The following is a 19,318-nucleotide window of genomic DNA, read 5'->3' as shown; positions in this document are numbered from 1 at the left end:
TCACAAATCAAACAATTTGATTCAGTTACCAGGAGGGATGTGGGCAAGGGAGAGAAGTCACAAGACTTCAGGAAAAGACACCCTCAAACCTAGATAGCAGATCAGAAATAAAGGGAACCCAAACTTACCAGAGATCCAGCTGAAGAAATCACAGCAGCCATGATCTCCACCTTTTTGTTCGCCTCCCTAGAAGGAGTGGAGTCCTACAGACATGTCTGAAAAAGAGAAATAAGCCATGAAAACCAGTCCTGCCTTAGCAATCTCAGACCTAGCATGTTGGAATCCTGAAATGCAAGTAAGTATGACTTCCCTGAAGAACACAAGATTAAACCCCAAGATCAGAGAGAGAAACAAGATTTTATTTTCTCCTGGAGATCTTGAGATTTTTGATACTATTAAATGTAGTCACACATAGGAGGCCAAACATTGTACAAGAAGCTTTTAAAATACTTCTCATTTGATCTTCACATCAACCCAATGGGAATTATATATATAGATGAGAAAACTGAGGATTAGAAAAATTAATTTACTTATCCTAAGCCATCCAGGACTCCAAATCAGTCTAATTCCAATGTCCACACTGTTGGAAGCTACCCATTGTCTTCACTTTCAGAAAAGTGTAAACAAGGAGCCTGGAATGCTGGTGAACCCTGAGCTCTGGCAAGGGCCAAAGCTATGCACTGATTGTTTAGTCGAGACAATGGTGGCTCAAGCAATTTCCTGACCAAATAGTCTCAAAGTAAATATTTACTAATATTTACTGACCTTTAGGATATTCTGTCTGTTACCAGAACTGCCTGCCTAAGGGCAATATGTGCATCTAAAATTGAATAAAAGGTTGGCAGGGCCTGGGCACCAGCGAAGTCCTTCCCCTAGAGTTGGACTCTCCACCTGGCCCCCCATGATTTCCAAATTAATATTTCTTGTCTAGTCTCATCATTTGCCCTCGGCCCTTCTCCAGGTCCTGAACCCAAGCCATGTGGGACGTGGCATCTCACATCACACATTTTCCACTAAATCAGCTTGTTGTGATGTGAAAAGTTGATACGTGGAGCCCTTTGAAAATGGAAAGCAACTACCTACTACCTCTTTTTTTTTATAATGATTTTTTAAAAATATCTTTACTGATTTCAGAGAGGAAGGGAGAGGGAAAGAGAGATAGAAACATCAATGATGAGAATCATTGATTGACTGCCTCCTGCACGTCCCCCACTGGGACCAAGCCTGCAACTCAGGCATGTGCCCTTGACTGGAATCAAACCTGGGACCCTTCAGTCCACAGGCTGATGCTCTATCCACTGAGCCAAACCAGCTAGGGCTACCTGGCACCTCTTGTTCCTTGAACCTTAGGAATATTTGAACCAGGTAAAATAACCTTTGGACTGGGCCAAAGCAACATTGTCTTACAAAACAATTGTTTGTAAATCCAACAGGAAAAGCAGACATCCTGACCAGAAGGTCTGAGGATTCTTTCTAAAGACAGAATCAGTAAGCAACCATGTGGAGCTAAAGAGGAACTCAGCTTGTTAGCAGCAGTTGCCTGGTCCCTCAATTAGAGACTCTGTCTGCTTAACCTGTCAAATCTGCTCCTGCCCTGAATGGGCACCTGGCTTCCCTAAGATTCAGTACTGAGCTTTTGCTCAATAAACATAGCAAATTTTACTCTAATCTGAAATGATATGACTATCTTCTGAAAAATAAGAATTATAATAAATAAAGCAAGGCTATTATAAATTCAAAGAACATTAGAGATACAGCGTATACTGAAACGTACACTCAAAAGTTATTTTCAAGCATTCATGCAGCATTTGCTAAAATTAATCATATGTTACTGACCAAGGGAAATATAAATAAAAAAGAAGAAATTGAATTCACTACATTCTCTAACCATGATGTGGTAGAATTACAAATATAAATAGAAGTTTGAAGGGAGAAGGGAAAATCCCATATCACCTGGAAATTAAAATAAACCCTCCTGAATAGCTAGTAAGTCAGAGAGAGAACTCTGAGTTAGAAAATAAGAGTATTATAGATTTAAAATGCATGGGTTGCTGCCAAAGCTTTAAAGAGAATAAATTTATATCCCTAAATATTTTCAGTAAAAATTTTAGAAATAATGAAAATATTAAACATTCAACTGAAGAGAAATAATTAACAACCCATAAAGAAGAAACAATAAAGAAAGAAACTAAGGAATAAGAAAACAACCAAACAAAAACAGCTATCAAAGGCAGGAGCTGATTCTCTAAATATTGAAATACTAGAGGTTTGGTGCATGAAATTTGTGCACGGGGAGGGGGGTGGGTGTCCCTCAGCCCAGCCTGCACCCTCTCCAATCTGGGATCCCTCTCACAATCCAGGACTGCTGGCTCCCAACTGCTCGCCTGCCTGCCTTCCTGATTGCCCCTAACCACTTCTGCCTGCCAGCCTGATCACCCCCTAACCACTCCCATGCCAGCCTGATTGATGTCTATCTGCTCCCCTGCCAGCCTGTTTGCCCCCAACTTCCCTCCTCTGCTGGCCAGGTCACCCCTAAATGCCCTCCTCTGCAGGGTTGATCGCCTCCAACAGCCCTCCCTTGCAGGCCTGGTCCCTCTCAACTGCCCTCCCTTGCAGGCCTGGTCCCTCCCAACTGCCTTCCCCTGCTGGCCATCTTGTGGTGGCCATCTTGTGTCCACATGGGGGCAGGATCTTTGACCACATGGGGGCAGCCATCTTGTGTGTTTGAGTGATGGTCAATCTGCATATTACTCTTTTATTAGATAGGATAAAGGCCTGGTGCAGGGGTGGGGGCCAGCTGGTTTGCCCTGAAGGTGTCCCAGATCAGAGTGGGGGTTCCCTTGGGGCGTGGGGCGGCCTGGGCGAGGGGCCTGTGGTGATTTGCAGGCCAGCCACGCTCCCCGGCGACCCAAGCGGAGGCCCTGGTATCTGGGATTTATTTATCTTCTATAATTGAAACTTTGTAGCCTGGAGCGGAGCCAAGCCTCCTGCTCGCTCCATGGCGGCAGCCATTTCTGTTGGAATTTATTTACCTCCTATAATAGAAACTTTGTACCCTTGAGTGGAGGCCTGGGCCCGCCAGGGTGTGTGTAAAGCTTGGCTTCCTCCATTGCCAGAAAAACCCAAGCCTCCCTCCTGTTCTCTGTGGCTGCAGCCATTTTGGTTGGGGTTAATTTGTATACTCACTCTGATTGGCTGGTGGGCTTGACTTGTAGGTGTAGCGAAGTGATGGTTAATTTGCATATTACTCTTTTATTAGATAGGATACAAGCCACAGACCAGTCAAAAAGAAAAAAAATAACAATAAACCAAAAATAGAAACAAGAAGGGGTGTATAAAAGATAAAACGTCATAAAACAGTATGCCAAAAAAAAAAAAAATCCCAAAGAACAATTTTTGTTAAAAATTTTCTAAAATGGACTCAAACAGCAGAAAACTTAAGTCGGCCAACATAGCAGAGACTGCTCATTGCCTTCCAACACCCAGTCTTCCTTTCTACTTGACAGAGGCTTAAAGTCTCAGTGGGCCACAAGGTTACCCGGCTAGAGACATTCCCCAGCCTCCTTGCAGGCAGGTTTGCCATGCCACTATATTTCAGCAAATGGGATTGAAATAAAAGAGATGCTATGCAATTTCCAGGTCACACCTTTAAAAGGGAGCTGCTTGCCCTCCAGTTCTCTGTCTCCCTTCCCAGTGGCCTGAAATACACAATAAGAGAGGGATCCAGCTTCCACTATAGGGAGGACAACCTCCTAGAGCAGTGGTTCTCAACCTTTCTAATGCCGCGACCCTTTAATACAGTTCCTCATGTTGTGGTGACCCCAACCATAAAATTATTTTCGTTGCTACTTCATAACTGTAATTTTGCTACTACAGCAGCGGTTCTCAACCTGTGGTGGTGACCCACAGGTTGAGAACCACTAGCAGGGTCACCTAAGACCATCGGAAAACACAAATATTTACATTATGATTCATAACAGTAGCAAAATTACAGTTATGAAGTAGCAACGAAAATAATTTTATGGTTGGGGATCACCACAACATGAGGAACTGTATTAAAGGGTCTCGACATTAGAAAGGTTGAGAAACACTGCCCTAGAGCGTGGTGGAGCAAAAAGAAGGATCAAACCTGGTTTCTAGATGAGCTTATGGACCAGAGCTGCATCCTTGACCCACCCTCATTGCTGCCAGCCACCTACCAACTCAGACATTTACATGAGAAAGAAAGAAATTGTCTTTCTTGCCCAAACCACTTGGACAACTCTGTTAAAGCTGCAAAACTAAATTCCTAACCAACAGAGTGAATGATCATGAAATAAAAATTTAAAGGTATCAGGTAAGCAGGAGAGAGAGAGAGAGCAGGGTTTAATTAAATCAAGAAAAAATGTGAATATCTTAAAAATGTGGAGTTTATTTCATGACACTAGGGTGTTTCACTAGACACAATGAAAAGATTTTGGTGGAAGAGAAACAATAAGAAGTTGGGGGAGGAAAATCACAGTGTAGTGTGGAGGTAAGACTTGAATAAAAGAATCATCTGAGAGGATTCCTATATTGAAGCCTCAGGTTACCAATCAAAGAGGTTTTCCTCTATACCAGTGTTTCTCTACCTTTGTTCAGGTCATGATGCCTCTGGCAGATCTCATGAAAATTATGACTCTTCTCCCAGAAAACTCCCACAGATAATTAGAAGGTTCTTAAATATGAGGACTGAAAAAGCTCACGAGGCATGTTCATTAAAAAGGAAATTATTTGGCCCCATCCCAGATCTAAATCAGGACCTCTACTCTAGGTCTGAGGAAGAAAAATTTACATTGTCAACCAGTACGTTGCTAAATACTGTTCTAAAGATAACTCCTGAAACCCAAATTAAAGACCCTTCTTTACAAACTTGAAAATCCAACTGAAATGTTTTACCAAAAGGATTCTCGAGTCCAGGCACCGCTGGGCCCTGCCTTCGCTCCCTCCGCTGAGTCTCTGCTTCATGCTTGGAGTTTCTTGAACCACTCTTCATCTCACAGTGCAGCAGCAGTACCTGTGCCAAGTTTACACACAATTTAAAACAATAATTGAAGCTGTTCTAACAAATATTAACAATGGCTACATATCAGCACCAGTAGATCTAACTTTGCGGGGATCCATCTGAGAATCTGACCTTGTCCACAGAATAATGCACATATTATTTCAGGCAGTTTGAAGCCCGACCCTTTCAAACCCATCCACTGACCCCCAAGTGAAGAAGTCCAGTTTTATAAGGTTGGAAAGAAAAAAAAAAAGGCTAAAAAATAACAAGTGAAAACTATTTTTTCCAATACACTGCTTATGTGGCTTAAGATATTTTCAATTCCAAGGAACTACAGTAATGGCTTTCTGCATCTTTAAAACTTTTAAAGAATGATCTGAGTCATCATTTCTTTTTAAGTTTGTAAAAATTAATTTCTCCTTGGCAATATGCCAGTAGATGCTAGTCTAATATGTTTAACAACCAAACTACAACAGACGTGTTTTCAATTTTATAATAGAATAAACAATGGTATTTAAAATTTAATATATTCAGTTTAATCTCAATTGTGTAAAATAATACACAGAAAAAGACTGCAAGTGAGTAAAGCCAAACGTACTGAGATCTCTGAGACCTTCTTTCTATTTTTCCATACTTTCCAAGTAGACAATAAGAAGTATTTATATATACATAGGAGTTTGGAACAGGAGTAAAATTCCAGAGTAGCTTGCACACCCCCAGCTTCTCATATTGGTTTGGCTACTGTGGAAATGTGATTATAAGCAAGTCACTTAAGCACAATGAATCAGACATTAACAAATGAGACTAACCAAATAATGTTTCTACTTTTGCCTTTGACATTGTGCAGAAGAAATTGGGCCAACATTTCCTAGAGTCATAATTTCCTAGCTAATTGTTTCTGGATGTTGTGACTTGACCCAAGCCGTCTTCCAAGCACTGCAGAAGTATCAGACTTAGGAGAAACTTCACTTGCTGTGGCTCCTAACCCAGTGCAGTTATTTAAAAATAATGAGAACTTCAGCGCCATGGACCCGAGAAGCATTTCTCAACTAAAGCAACACCATTGTCAGGTCAGGGAGAGAGGAGCGACTTAAAGGTGGTTATTTGAAATGCCGTGAAATGAGCATTCGAGGAAAAGGTGGCTGGGTTACCCAAGGCAGGAGGTCGTCCACCTGTCAGGTCGCTCAGCGGGAAACCCAGCTCCATCCCGCGGGTTCAGAAGCCAGGTCAGAGACAGTCCCTCCCGCAGCCTCACCCTCTTTCCCGGACTGCCCTTCTCTGCCCGCGGCGGGCACCGGCGGCTGAGGGCTCCCAGCCCAGCCCCGAGCGGGGCGTTCCCAGGCCCAGCGCGCCGAGGGCCCGATCGCCTCGGGCAGGAGGCCGAGCGGACTCTGAGTCCGACCTGGCAGGCAGGAGGCCCAGCCCCAGCCGCCCCAGGGGCGGGTCTGCGGGTACAGGGCTCTGCAGGGGCGGCCACGCCCGCGCGCCAGGGGACGGCGCCGGGAAGTGCAGCGGTTCCGGACCCGGCGTCTGGGGCGTGAGTACCTAGCGGCCTTACTGCGCACGCGCGAAGGCCCCGCCGCGGAGCAGGGCGGGAGCGTCCCGGCCAGGGCGCCGGGGTCGGCGCGGCACCCCCAGCTCGACAGTGCGCCTGCGCGGCGGCGTGGGAACTACAGCGCCCAGAGTCCTCAGCGCCTCACCTTGTTCTCATTTATGAGGGAGTTGGCTGTATTTATCGTGAATTTGGGTGACCTGGAAATTCAATCAAATTGAATAAGTTTTTGTATTGAGAGGCCACAACTGTGTCAAGCCCTACCCGAGACACTAGCGTCACTAGGAGGAATGAAACAATCTTAGCCTCAGAACATTTCTCTGTGACCAAGGAAAGAGCCACTAGGACAGGTAGCCAGACTCCCACCACTGAGTTAAAACCCCAGACGCCCGCAGGTGCGTGGCCACGCCTTTGCTGGTCTTGTCTTCATATTCTTGACTGAAAACACCGGCAATGCCTTTAGTATAGTTTTTGGGTCTTTGGACCGGAGCTTCTCTCTTGGCTTATCCAAATAATTTTAATATACAATGTGATTAATATATTATACCATACAATTAATAGTATTTTTAATCTGCAGTGTTATTAATGGTGATATATATGTATTACAGAACAATAATAACTATTATTTTCTTAAATATTTTTAATTGATTTTCAGGGAGAGAGAAACACCAATGTGAGATTGAAACATCTATTGACTGCCTCCTGAATGTGCCCCCCCCCCCCATACACACACACACAGTGGGGATAAAGCTGGCAACCTGGGCATGTGTCCTGACCAGGAATCAGGCAACCTTTCAGTGCACAGGACAACGCCCAACCAACTGAGCCACACCTGCCAGGGCTCTATGATTATTTTTAAAGGCATGCTTTACTTTGCTTCATTTCTATGGCTTTAATGCCCAAAGTCCATATTCTCCACAAACAATCCTCAAGGGCTCTAGGGCAGCTTCCCTCAACCATGAGACTATTTCCTCTCTAATCCATTCTTACTCTGTGAGCCTTGGATTCTGTGCTACTTTGTGTATGAGGCCCACTCAAGGTCAGCCCCTCCAGATGGGGATATGCAGGGAAAAATAAAGCTCAGTGAAACTGAACACAGTATAAAATGGCTCTTGAGGTCTCAAGGAGCCAATGGATAACTTTGGGGAAAGTATGACATAACCCAATGACCTTTGAACTATGGGGGGGGGGGCACATTCAGGAGGCACACTTCTCCCTACACCTGCCACGTACAGCTAAAACCCTTCAATCCTCCTATATAATAAAGAGGTAATATGCCAATTGACCCTCACATCCTAGTGACACAAGGGGGAAATGAAACTCCTGGAGATAATGAATACAATATCCAAAATGAAAAATATACTGGATTGGATTAAGAGCAGGTAAGACACTGCAAAAGAAAAGATTAGTGAAGTCAAAGACATACAAATAGAAACTGCCCAAAATGAAACAGGGAGAAAAAAAGATGGAGAATGAGCAGAGCAGCAGTGAGTTATGGAAAAATATAAGGCAGTCTAACTATGTGTAATTTGAATTCTAGAAGGAAAGGAGAGAGAGTGATGGAGTAGAAAAATACTTGAAGAAATAATGGCTAAATATTTTCAAAATTTGAAGAAAATTATAAATCCACAGATTCAAGAAGCTCAATGAAATTCAAATAAAAGACATGAAGAAAACCACATTAAGGTACCTTATAATTACACTGCTACAAACCAGTAATAAAGGAAAAATTTAAAAACAGAGGAACAAAGGTAATGTACAGGGGTGGGCAAAAGCAGGTTTACAGTTGAAATACAAACAAATAATATAATAATTAATAAATAATAATACAAGAATAAATGTTCAGTACTCACAACTGTAGACTTACTTTTGTCCACCCTGTAGTACTAGGAAACAAAGATAATTCTCATAGAAAAAAAAGTAACCTAGAAGACAATGGAACAACATCTTTAAAGTATTCAAAGAAAGAAACCCATCAGCCCAGAAATGTATACTCATCAAAATATTTTTATGAATGAAGGTGAACTGATAGTGCTATAAGATGGAGTAAACACACTTCTCCCTATACCTGCCATGTACAGCTAAAACCCTTCAATCCTCCTATATAATAAAGAGGTAATATGCCAATTGACCCTCACGTCCTAGTGTCACAAGATGGCCGCCCCCCTCATTGTCATAAGATGGCCGGCAGGGAATAGCAGTTGGGAGTGACCAGGTCTGCAGGGGAGAGTAGTTGCGGGGGACCAGGCCTGCAGGGGAGGGCAGTTGGGAGAGACCAGGCCTGCCGGGGAGGGCAGTTGGGAGTGATCGGGCCAGCAGGGGAGCAGTTAGGTATCAATCAGGCCGGCAGGGGAGCGGTTTAGGGGGCTATCAGGCTGGCAGGCAGAGTGGTTAGGAGCCAGCAGTCCCGGATTGTGAGAGGGATGTCTGAGGGGTCCCAGATTAGAGAGGGTGCAGGGACACCCCCCTCCCCCCGTGCACAAATTTCATTCACTGGGCCTCTAGTATTATATATAAAGCAAGTATAAGAAGACTCTGAAAGCTGGACAGAAGGAAGTCCAGGTAGCAACCTTAAGACCTGAAGGAAGACACAGTGGTGAGTTGCCTAGGCTTTCTTTTCCCTCATTTATCCTGGCCTGGGTCCTGGAGAAGCTGGCAACCCAACATGTCAATTGGTGTAGATTTTTAAAAAGCCCCAAGAAAAGCCTGGTCTCTCCAGCCAAGGGACCAATAGAAAAGCAGCCTAGCCTGACAGAAAACTTAAAAACACACACCACTCCACTCCTGTCAAACACTACAGAAAAAACTAGTCCCGTCTCATCCCCATCAGCAAAGGCTGCGTGGGGAACTTAGATTTCCACCCTTACCTATGAGGTGTCTCTGTCCCTGCAGGGGTGCTGTCAGGAGAGGCCATGTGTGGAGCTGGGACTGTCATTTACACCTTGTGTTGTTAAGTCTTCCCCCACGCAATGTCAGTGGCAGCCAAGTGGAAGCAATAGACTGCCTCTCCCCTCCAGACAAAGTGTTGTCAGTGGTGGTGGCCTACTGGGGAGCCTGAAATTCCACTCCTGCCCAGCAGTAACAAGAAGTCCCCCTCTGTAGAGCTAGCAATAGAGGCTGAGTAACTTGAACTTCCAACCCCACCAAACAATAAATAACAAGGAGGTGGTGACCTTCCTTCTCTCACCAGAGTGGTGTCAGAGAAGGCCTGAGATTATTTAAAACATAAGATTTAAATAAAAATCCGCAGTACAATACATAATACTCCAAGTGTCCCCAATTTTGGCAAAAGACACAAATCTGAAAATTCAAGAAGTGGAGAAAATGCCAACCAAAATAAACACAAAGAAATTCAGTCTAAGAAAGATAATCAAATTACTAAGTTTGCCGAAGAAGGAATGCATGAGGCCAAAGTGGTAAGGGATTATAAATTTATTAGGTTATCTGGATACTAGATGGGCTGAGCCCCCAAATGGTTTCAGTACCCAAAGATGGGGAGTCAGAAGTTTTTAAAGGACTCTAGGCAGGCTTTTTCTGAGCGGAGAATTCTCTGTGCAGGTCTGGATCCTGGGAAACTCCGGAGGGGAGAGAATAGTCTTAGCAAGTGGAATATGGTCTTAGCAAGTGGAATGTGGTCTAAATGAAAGGGAATGTCTGTTGTGAAGTGGCCTAAAGGTCAGTTCCCAGGGGAGGGGTATCTATTCAATTATTTGATCAAACCTAACATTCCAGCCTCCCCCCTTTTTTTATGGAATAGGGACAAAGGTCACATCTTCTGTAGTTACTTCCTGCTGATGGGGAGCAGGCATCGAGATCATAAAGGGATGGACTTTGATTGTAGTAGAATGGAACACTGTATAGATTCCTCCTGGATGGAGCAAGGGGTTGCAGCAGCATGATTTCCCTGAGAGAGTGGTTGGTGAAGGCTCAAAGTGGTCTTGAAGGAAAGATGAAAAATGGCACAGAATATATGGGCCAAAAACAAAGATGAGGAATAGGAATGCTAATGATGCTAAGAAGGGAAGTAACCAGGTATACCAATTTATATTCTTTAGCCAATAGTCCCATGAATTTGATTGACATTTTCTGATTTTTGCAGCCCTCTCTGTTAGTTTTTAGGCAGCATCTCTGGCTAGGCCAGGCTGATGGACATAAAAACAATATTCTTCCTCTAGAAAGAGGCATAGGCCCCCTTTCTCTGCTGCTAGGAGGTCTAGTCCTCTCTGATTTTGGAGGGTGACAGCTGTTAGAGTCTATCTGATCCCGAACTTGAACTAAACTTTTGGCAATGTCATCTAGGCTTTCTTGTAGGTCCTGAGACAGGATTTCAAAATATGATAGAGCAGTGGTTAGGTCCCCTGTGCCCTTCCCAACCCATGTTGTGATACCAAGGGTTATCAGGATTATCTGGACTGCCCTTTTGTGTCGTACCTGATGGGTTATTGGGGGATATATCTACATTGGGTCAGAGATGAGAATATAGGTTCCTGTCCAGTTGGTGGAGCAGATATATGTTTTCCCCACAGAGGAAGAAAAATCCATGATCATGGAGACAAGCTGAAAGGTATGGGGAGAAGAGGTGGACTAACCGGTATGAGTTTCCTTTTCTCAGTTCTGCATTCCAAACTGAGAGGGTAGTTGCCATAACACTACTGTTAAGGGGTGACAGAGGAGTGGTTGAGATTCTATTGCAGTGAAAGTGGGTTGGAATGCTATAATGGGGTGTTATCCAAGGGAAAAGTGAAAGGGAAGGAAAGGTTCAGTTAATTTGCTAGAAAGGCTCACAGAACTCAGAAGGCATTTAACTTACTAGGTCACTATAATAATAAAAGCATAATATGCTAATTAGACCTAATGTCCTTCCAGACAAAGCCAGGGCTGCAAGGCAAGCCTGGTCCTGGGTGCCAGAGGGAAGCTGGTGCCGGCAGCTGGGGGAAGAAAAGCCTACTCTTGGACAAATTTTTGTGCATTGGACCTCTAGTCCTATATAATAGAGGTAATATGCAAATTGACCCTCACACCCTCGCACAAGATGGCTGCCCCCATGAGGTCAAAGATGGCCACCACAAGATGGCCGGCAGGGAAGAGTAGTTGTGGGTGATCAGGCCAGCAGGGGAGGGCAGTTGGGGGCAACCAGGACAGCAGGGGAGGGCAGTTAGGGGTTACTGGGCCAGCAGGGGAGCAATTAGGCATCAATTAGGCTGTCAGGAGAGTGGTTAGGGGGTGATAAGGCTGGTAGGCAGGTGAGCGGTTGGGAGATAGCAGTCCTAGATTGTGAGAGGGATGTCCCAGATTGGAGAGGGTGCAGGCTGGGCTGAGGGACACCCCCCCAAGTGCACGAATTTCATGCACTGGCCTCTAGTTTTATTATAAAAGGATATAACTCAGGAATAGCCAGATGGAAGAAATGCTTAGGACAAGGTGTGGGGAAAGGGCATGGAGCTTCCATGTTCATTCCAAGCACATTACTTTCCCCAAATTTCCACATGTTTACCAACATGGAAGCTCTGTGAACCCCATCTGGCCTTTTGAGTTTATAGAGTCTTCATTCCACAGGCATGGTTAATTAAATCATTGGTCATCAGTTACTGATTCAACCTTGAGCCCTTCTTCCCTCTCAAGAGGGCAGGGCGTTGGAGTGAAAGTTCTGATCCTCTAATCTGGTGGTTCTCAACCTTTCTAATGCCGCGACCCTTTAATACAATTCCTCATGTTGTGGTGACCCCCCAACCATAAAATTATTTTCGTTGCTACTTCATAACTGTAATTTTGCTACTGTTAATGAATCGTAATGTAAATATCTGTGTTTTCCGATGGTCTTAGGCTCTACAGCAGCGGTTCTCAACCTGTGCTGCCAAAACAAGGGAAACTCACAAGAACATTGTAACTATGGTGACCACTACCTTGTTTACCTCTGGCTATAAAATAAAGGCTCAGTTTGCTGTCTGGATCTTTTCTCTGTGGTCTCAGCCAGGCACAGGAAGATCCACCTAGACCCAGCTTATTCTCTTTGTCTTTTCTAAATCCTTCACCGCCTTCCCTCAGGCTTGCCAAACCCTTGGCTGTGCTGGCACAGCACAGAACCTTAGTTAACTTTAAGACCTAGAACTGATAATAAAATGAGGTAATTGTATTTTGTAGCCTGAGCTGAGCACATATACACATGAAATTGTGGCTGATCTGTTGACTGACCTCACCAGCACAAAACAGAAGCTGGACCTGCAATTGCTTTGCCGTCCCCTTAATTTTTCATTTAGTGTCTCTGATTCCTGGCTTACAAGTGTGTGTTTAGCTCCATGGCAAAGGGTCCTGGTTTCTGTAGGACACCTCAGCCATCAAGGTCAGAAGCATCAAGAATGGACACAGGTTTCAGTCTTCCTTTATGAGGTTCAGCCCCTACTCAAGGGACCCCGGCCTATTTATGATCTTCCTTTGTTTACTGCTTGTGGACTTTAAACATCAGACACAGAGACATCTTTGCAGAGACTGTTACTCAGCCCCCACGATTCCCAGAGCAGGTCTCTTTACAGACAGTCACTGGACCTCCCCTGGAGAGGACCCTTGACTTTTTGGCTGAAGGCAAATTTCCCTCCGATTACATCCAGGAAGGCTTGTTACTGGGATGGTGGGAATCATGTGCCTTGTTTTGATGGCCACAGTAGTTATTCCCTCTTTGCAATACTGGAACATAAAATTCTTTCTGATAAGATCATATAAAGTAATGAAAGCAAAACCAGAAATGAGAGTTTGATGGCTTTTGCTCCTAAGAAATCTAATTTTACATAGATAATGAAGAAACTTCTCTATCAATTGTCCGGAATTAGACTCCTCTGTGAAAGTAGTTTCATCGATGGGTGTGGATAACTAGCTCAACTTTCATCTAATAGATTATGGATTCACTTAACTATAAACATAATTGTGCTTTTCTACACCCAAATGACCTTAAATAACAGTTGTGAATCTACAAAAAATATATATATGTAAATTTAAGCTTATAATTGAAGCACTAGTAAGTTTGCAATCTTACTAGTGACTATTTTATGGGCGACTTTTTCATGAAATGGAAATAGTATTAAGATTTCAAAATCTTATTATAATCTACACTATTTGTCTTAATAGCAAAGTGGTATTCAAATACATTTATTGAAATATAACATACACACCAAAAAAACTACAAAAATCACAACTCTACTACTCAATGCTTTATCACAAAGTGAATACACCCTTGTAACTACAACACAGTTCCAGGAAATAAAAGTAGCAACCCAGAAGCTCTGCTCCTCATAGTCCCCAATCACCACCCATTCCATCTTACCAAATTTAACAATCATCTAGTGTTTAAGAATACAGATCAGTATTGCCTATTGTGTAAATTTGTGTATTTAGGACCATAGAGTAGGAGTTATTATGTATGGCTTTTTTTCCCCCCTTGGCATTATATCTGTGATATTCATCCATGTGCTAATTGCTTTATCACGGAACAATTCATTCATTTTTGCTGCTCTGCGGTATTCTTTGAATGAATATACCACATTTATCAATTCTGCTGTTTATGGACATTTGGTTTATTTCCAGTTTGGGGCTATTAGCAATTATGCAATTGTGACCATTCTTGTTAGTTTCTCCCCCTTCCTCCCCTCCCTCCCCCAGTATATAGGATTTATTCAATGGCATCAGGAGTACAAAAGATCAAACAGAAAGCTGCCCCTCCCCCCATGGTCCCTCCGCCAGTGAGGTTGGCCTGGCAAGACTGCGTTTGCTCCAGACTTCAGGCTTCAAACAGGGCACAGCTGTCGCAGAACACTTTCGCTCTGTGGACGTCACTGCAGTCCACAGGGCGCACAGGGCGCACAGGGCGCACAGGGCGCACAGGGCGCACAGGGCGCACAGGGCGCAGGCCACAACCTCGCAGCTGCTGCAGGTGCGCCCGCCGGCCCGCTCACACTGGCCACAGGCCATCGTCCTGTCCACGGCTCACACGCGCGCGGGGCAGGCTCTGTGCGCTGCCCCAGCCGCGTGGCCTTGGAAGGCCTGGGCTCCACTCCTGGTCAGTCGGCCGTCCAGTCGGATCAGCATCTGCCCACGTGTGGCCAAGGGGCCTCCATGGGGCCTGGCTTCCGGGACTCCGGTAGGTCAAACACAGCTCAGCCTTCCTCCCACGCGTGGTCCAGGTAGGAGCTGTCTGTTCTCGTAGATCTCCTGCGAGTACCGTTGGGCGCACACGCACACGTCGCGGCCCAGCTCCTCCCAGCCCACGTGGACCTTGGGCTGCAGCGGGCCATGTCCCCGAAGGGGCAGCCCCGCTTGGGCATCGCCCCTGGCCAGGGAGTTGGACCTAGTTTCTGTTGGTTCACATGCATGGATATTTGAGTTAAGTATGGACCTACCAATAAAATAGCTTGGTCAAAGTGACTGCATATGTTCAAATATAATACATGTCATTGAAAAGTTTTCCAAAGATATTTGATGACTATGCAATTCATCCACCAGTTTAAGAGAGTTCTAATTATTACATCTCTTCTTGTCTCGATGGCCACAGTAGAAACCATGATAGTCATAATTATTCCCTCTATGAAATACTAGGACTTATTTAAAAGTAAAGTGAGATTACTTTCTCATTTCAGCCATTCTGCTTAGTTGGTGGTGGTATTTTATCTTTATTTATTTTGATATTTTAATTATTAAAAGGCCTGAGCACATTGTTATATGTGATTGTTAAAAAATTTTATATACTCTTTTTAAGGTTGGTACATTTTGTTTTGCATTTTTCTACTGTGCAGTTAATCTTTCTAAATGATTTTGAGAAATTTAAAGAAATCTTTTTTTTTCTCTTTTTTTCTGGTTTATCTCTGCCCCAGGGGAGGGGGAACCAGGCCTTGGAGGTCAGGGGTAGGAATGACATGGAGTTTTCCCCTGACACCCTTACATGCTCTGCATTTTTTACTCTGTGTATCTAAAAACATTTTTGTCCAGTTGTAAGCAGTTGCCTTGAACTTGCTGTATTATGGGGCCTCTCAGTAAACTTACCTCCGGATAGGGTGAAAAGGCAACATGCTCTGTGACAAGTGCAGCGCCGGGGTCAAGGGGAGGGAGCACAGGGCTGAGGAGTCAGGAGGAGGGTTGCTTTGGGGAAGAAAGAAACTGAAGCAAGAGACTGAGAGGAAGTCAGACTTGTTAAGAAAAGTTAGCTGTGCTGGGGGGTTTGACAGAAGACCAGGGCTCAGTGAGGGCATGTCAGACTCAAAGACCAGTGTGTGCAAGTGTCCTGGGGTAAGAGCAACTGAGAGCTGGAGCCATAGATGTTCTCTGCTCTAGAGAGTACATATCTCACGTTAGTTTGGCTCTAAAAGTCCTGTATTATCAAAAATTGCCGAGACCGGTTTGGCTCAGTGGATAGAGCGTCGGCCTGCGGACTCAAGGGTCCCAGGTTCGATTCCGGTCAAGGGCATGTACCTTGGTTGCGGGCACATCCCCAGTAGGGGGTGTGCAAGAGGCAGCTGATCGATGTTTCTCTCTCATCGATGTTTCTAGCTCTCTACCCCTCTCTCTTCCTCTCTGTAAAAAATCAATAAAATATATTTTTAAAAAAATGACCCCAGACTCCCAGCCAGAGGGGCTCATGGGGCTCGGGAGGGGAAAAGGCACCAGCAGCTTCCCCACCCACTCTCAGGCCAGGGCACTTTCTAGTGATGGAGACAGGTGGGACAGGACTCCACAGACAAGGGCTGGATTGCCCAGAGGCCAGGATACCCGAGCAAACCTGGAGGGACAGCAGAGGGAAGGTTGGTAGAAGAGGTGTCTCCAATGTGACACCCTGTGAGTCACCTTCTGTTGGACAGTAACACTCTTTATGCCACGTCCCCCCCCCCCCCCCCCCCCGCCCCAAGTCCCTCATTCTCCATTAAGAGCAACCAAAAGCCCTGCGGAGCAAAGTACTATGAGGCCAAACCCGGCCGGACTGACGGGAAGCGATCTGCCACCACCTGACCCCACTAAGTGTCAACACTGAGACCAGCGGAGGCACCTGAGCATGGACATCCCTTCACTGCCTGTGGCACGTGGGGTGGGGAGGCTGAGACGCGTGGGAACGGAGGGGAACCGTCGGGAAAGGCGGAAAGGGCAGAACTAGCCGGGCGGGGTATGAGCCTCGACCACTTACCCCGTGAGGCCGGGTGAGCATAAAACAATAAATTCTTGATATAAAATTCCTGTGACTTTTTTTCAGTTAAATGTGAAAATATATTCTCCCACTAAAAAAAGTCATTTGTTTATTTATTTTAGGGAGAGAGAACTTTATTTGATTGATTCACTTATCCATGCCTTCATTGGTCGACTCTAGTAAGTGCCCTGATGGGGATCAAATCTGTAACCTTGGTGAACTACCCAGCTAGAACGAAAACAAAGTTTCTTAATGGATAATCTTTGGATACTTAGATAAGTTTTAAGAAAGAAAAAAAGAGTCACTTAACATATTTGTAATTTGTATACTTTTTATCTCTTAATTTTATGTTATCAAAGAGGTCTAATTTTGGGTCATGTTAATGTATCTGTTTACTTAATTTTGTTGTTATTTGAAAATAACCTGAAACTTACAGAAAAGATGTATTAGAATAGATATCCATGTTCTCTTTAGCAAGATTTACTTACAGTTAATATTTTATTGTTTTAGCATTTCTTCTCTATACACATATTTTTCTCAATAATTTGAGAGAAAATTGCATACATTATACTTTTTTAGCCCTAAATACTTCAGTGTGCATTTCTCAATAATAAGGATATTATTTTACACTAGAGGCCCGATGCACGAAATTCGTGCAGGAGGGGGCATGGTGTCCTTCAGCCTAGCCTGCACCCTCTCCAATCTGGGATCCCTCGGACATCCCTCTCGCAATCCAGGACCATTGGCTCTTAACCACTCACCTGCCTGCCTGTCTAATGCCCACAACTGCCCTCCCCTGCTGGCCTGGTTGCCCCCAATGGCCCTCCCCTGCCAGCCTGATCTCGCCCCTAACTGCCTCTGCCTTGGCCCCCACCACCATGGCTTTGTCCAGAAGATGGCTGGTTGACCCGGTCTAATTAGCATATTACCCTTTTATTAGAATACTAGAGGCCCGGTGCATGAAATTCGTGCATGGGGGGGGGGGTGTCCCTCAGCCCAGCCTGCACCCTCTCCAATTTGGGATGTCGGGCAGTCAGACATCCCTCTCACAATCCAGGACTGCTGGCTCCCAACTGCTTGCCTGCCTGCCTTCCTGATTGCCCCTAACTGCTTCTGCCTGCCAGCCTGATCACCCGCTAACTACTCCCCTGCCAGCCTGATTGCCCCTAACTGCCCTCCCCTGCAGGCCTGGTCCCCCCCCCCCCCCAACTGCCCTTCCCTGCAGGCACAGTCGCCCCCAACTTCCCTCCTCTGCAGGCTTGATTGCCCCTAACTGCCTTCCCCTGCAGGCCTGGTCACCCCTAACTGCCCTCCCCTGCAGGCTTGATTGCCCCCAACTGCCCTCCCTTGCAGACCTGGTCCCTCCCAACTGCCCTTCCCTGCTGGCCATCTTGTGGCGGCCATCTTATGTCCACATGGGGGCAGCCATCTTTGACCACATGGGGGCAGCCATCTTGTGTGTTGGAGTGACGTTCAATTTGCATATTACTCTTTTATTAGATAGGATATAACCATGGCATAGTTATTAACTTCAGTAAATGTAACATCAATGCAATACATTTATCCACTCTACTGCTTGTACTGAAATTTTGAAAAACTGAAACAATAGTGACCTTTATAGTATTTTCCCTCATAGTTCTCATGTCTCTTTTAATGTGGAATAGGTATCCAGTCTTTCTTTGTCTTTTATGACATTAACCTTTTTGAAGAATACCATCCTTTTGTTTTTAATAGTCCTCATTTTGAGGTTTCTTGAATGTTTCCTCATGATGAAATTCCAGTTATGCATTCCCTAATATCACATAAATTATGTTGTATCCTCATAGGATCAAATCTGAGGTGCACAATGGCCATTTACCTCTTGTTCATAATATTAATTTTGATCATGCAAATCAAGGTGTTTCCCTTATAATATTATTATACAACTAGAGGCCTGATGCACGAAATTCGTGCTGGGGGGGAGGGGCACGCCCTCAGCCTGGCCTGCATCCTCTTGCAATCCGGGACCCCTCGGGGGATGTCGGGCCTAAACTGGCAGTCAGACATCCCTCTTGCAATTTGGGATGCTGCATGCACCAGTGACCATACTTTTCACACAGGTGAAAGGCATCTTGCTGTTGTATGAGCAGCTACGTTTTTTTTTTTTTTTTCCCTGACTATAAAAAGTAGTACATAACATGATACTTCTGAGGCAGTAGTACCATTTCCCCATCTTATGGGTGGAAAACTGAAGCAGAGAGAAGTAATTGGCTTTGTCACGCAGTTATAAGTGTCAGAATCAGGGCTGACCACAAAATGTGCAAGCCAGAGTCCATGCATGTCATCGCTGCATCATCCTGTTTTTTCAGTGTTAGAGTAGCCTTGCCAGGTTTTAATTTTTAAATCTAAGAGACTGTTCGCAATATATAGGGTAGGGTCCCTAGGCCTGGCTGGCAATCAGGGCCATCTGTGGGGCGACTGGTGGGTGGAGCGATCGGGGAGCCCCCACTGGCACCCACCTTGGCTGGCAGCCTGGCACTGCCCACTGGACGGCCCAGCCCCTTGATCACCGCCGGTCACCTCCCCCTGATGGTCACTGTGCATC

The 19,318-nt window shown here is 45.0% G+C and overlaps 1 long non-coding RNA gene and 1 pseudogene across 3 annotated transcripts in view; both read right to left on the bottom strand.

Moving 5' to 3' along the window:
• LOC307115829 overlaps positions 1–6,545 on the bottom strand; it is a 40,930-nt gene extending 34,385 nt beyond the window's left edge. The window contains exons 1-3 of one of the 2 annotated variants that reach the window (XR_013815131.1): positions 6,279–6,545; positions 4,918–5,035; positions 129–215 (exon numbers count right to left, since the gene is read on the bottom strand). This is a non-coding gene — a long non-coding RNA (uncharacterized lncRNA). Of the gene's footprint in view, positions 1–128; positions 216–4,917; positions 5,036–6,174; positions 6,244–6,278 lie in introns of those variants that run through there. The other variant, XR_013815132.1, reaches the window with a different exon arrangement.
• Positions 6,546–14,343: 7,798 nt separating this feature from the next.
• On the bottom strand, positions 14,344–14,887 carry LOC307114531 (apoptosis regulatory protein Siva-like; annotated as a pseudogene). The gene has a single exon. The product of its transcript is annotated as an apoptosis regulatory protein Siva-like (transcript).
• Between the last annotated feature and the right edge of the window lie 4,431 nt (positions 14,888–19,318).

This window comes from Cnephaeus nilssonii, assembly GCF_951640355.1.
Source record: "Cnephaeus nilssonii genome assembly, chromosome: 19".
Classification (NCBI taxonomy): Eukaryota; Metazoa; Chordata; class Mammalia; order Chiroptera; family Vespertilionidae; genus Cnephaeus; species Cnephaeus nilssonii.
This window is presented reverse-complemented; position numbering and strand designations above follow the sequence as displayed.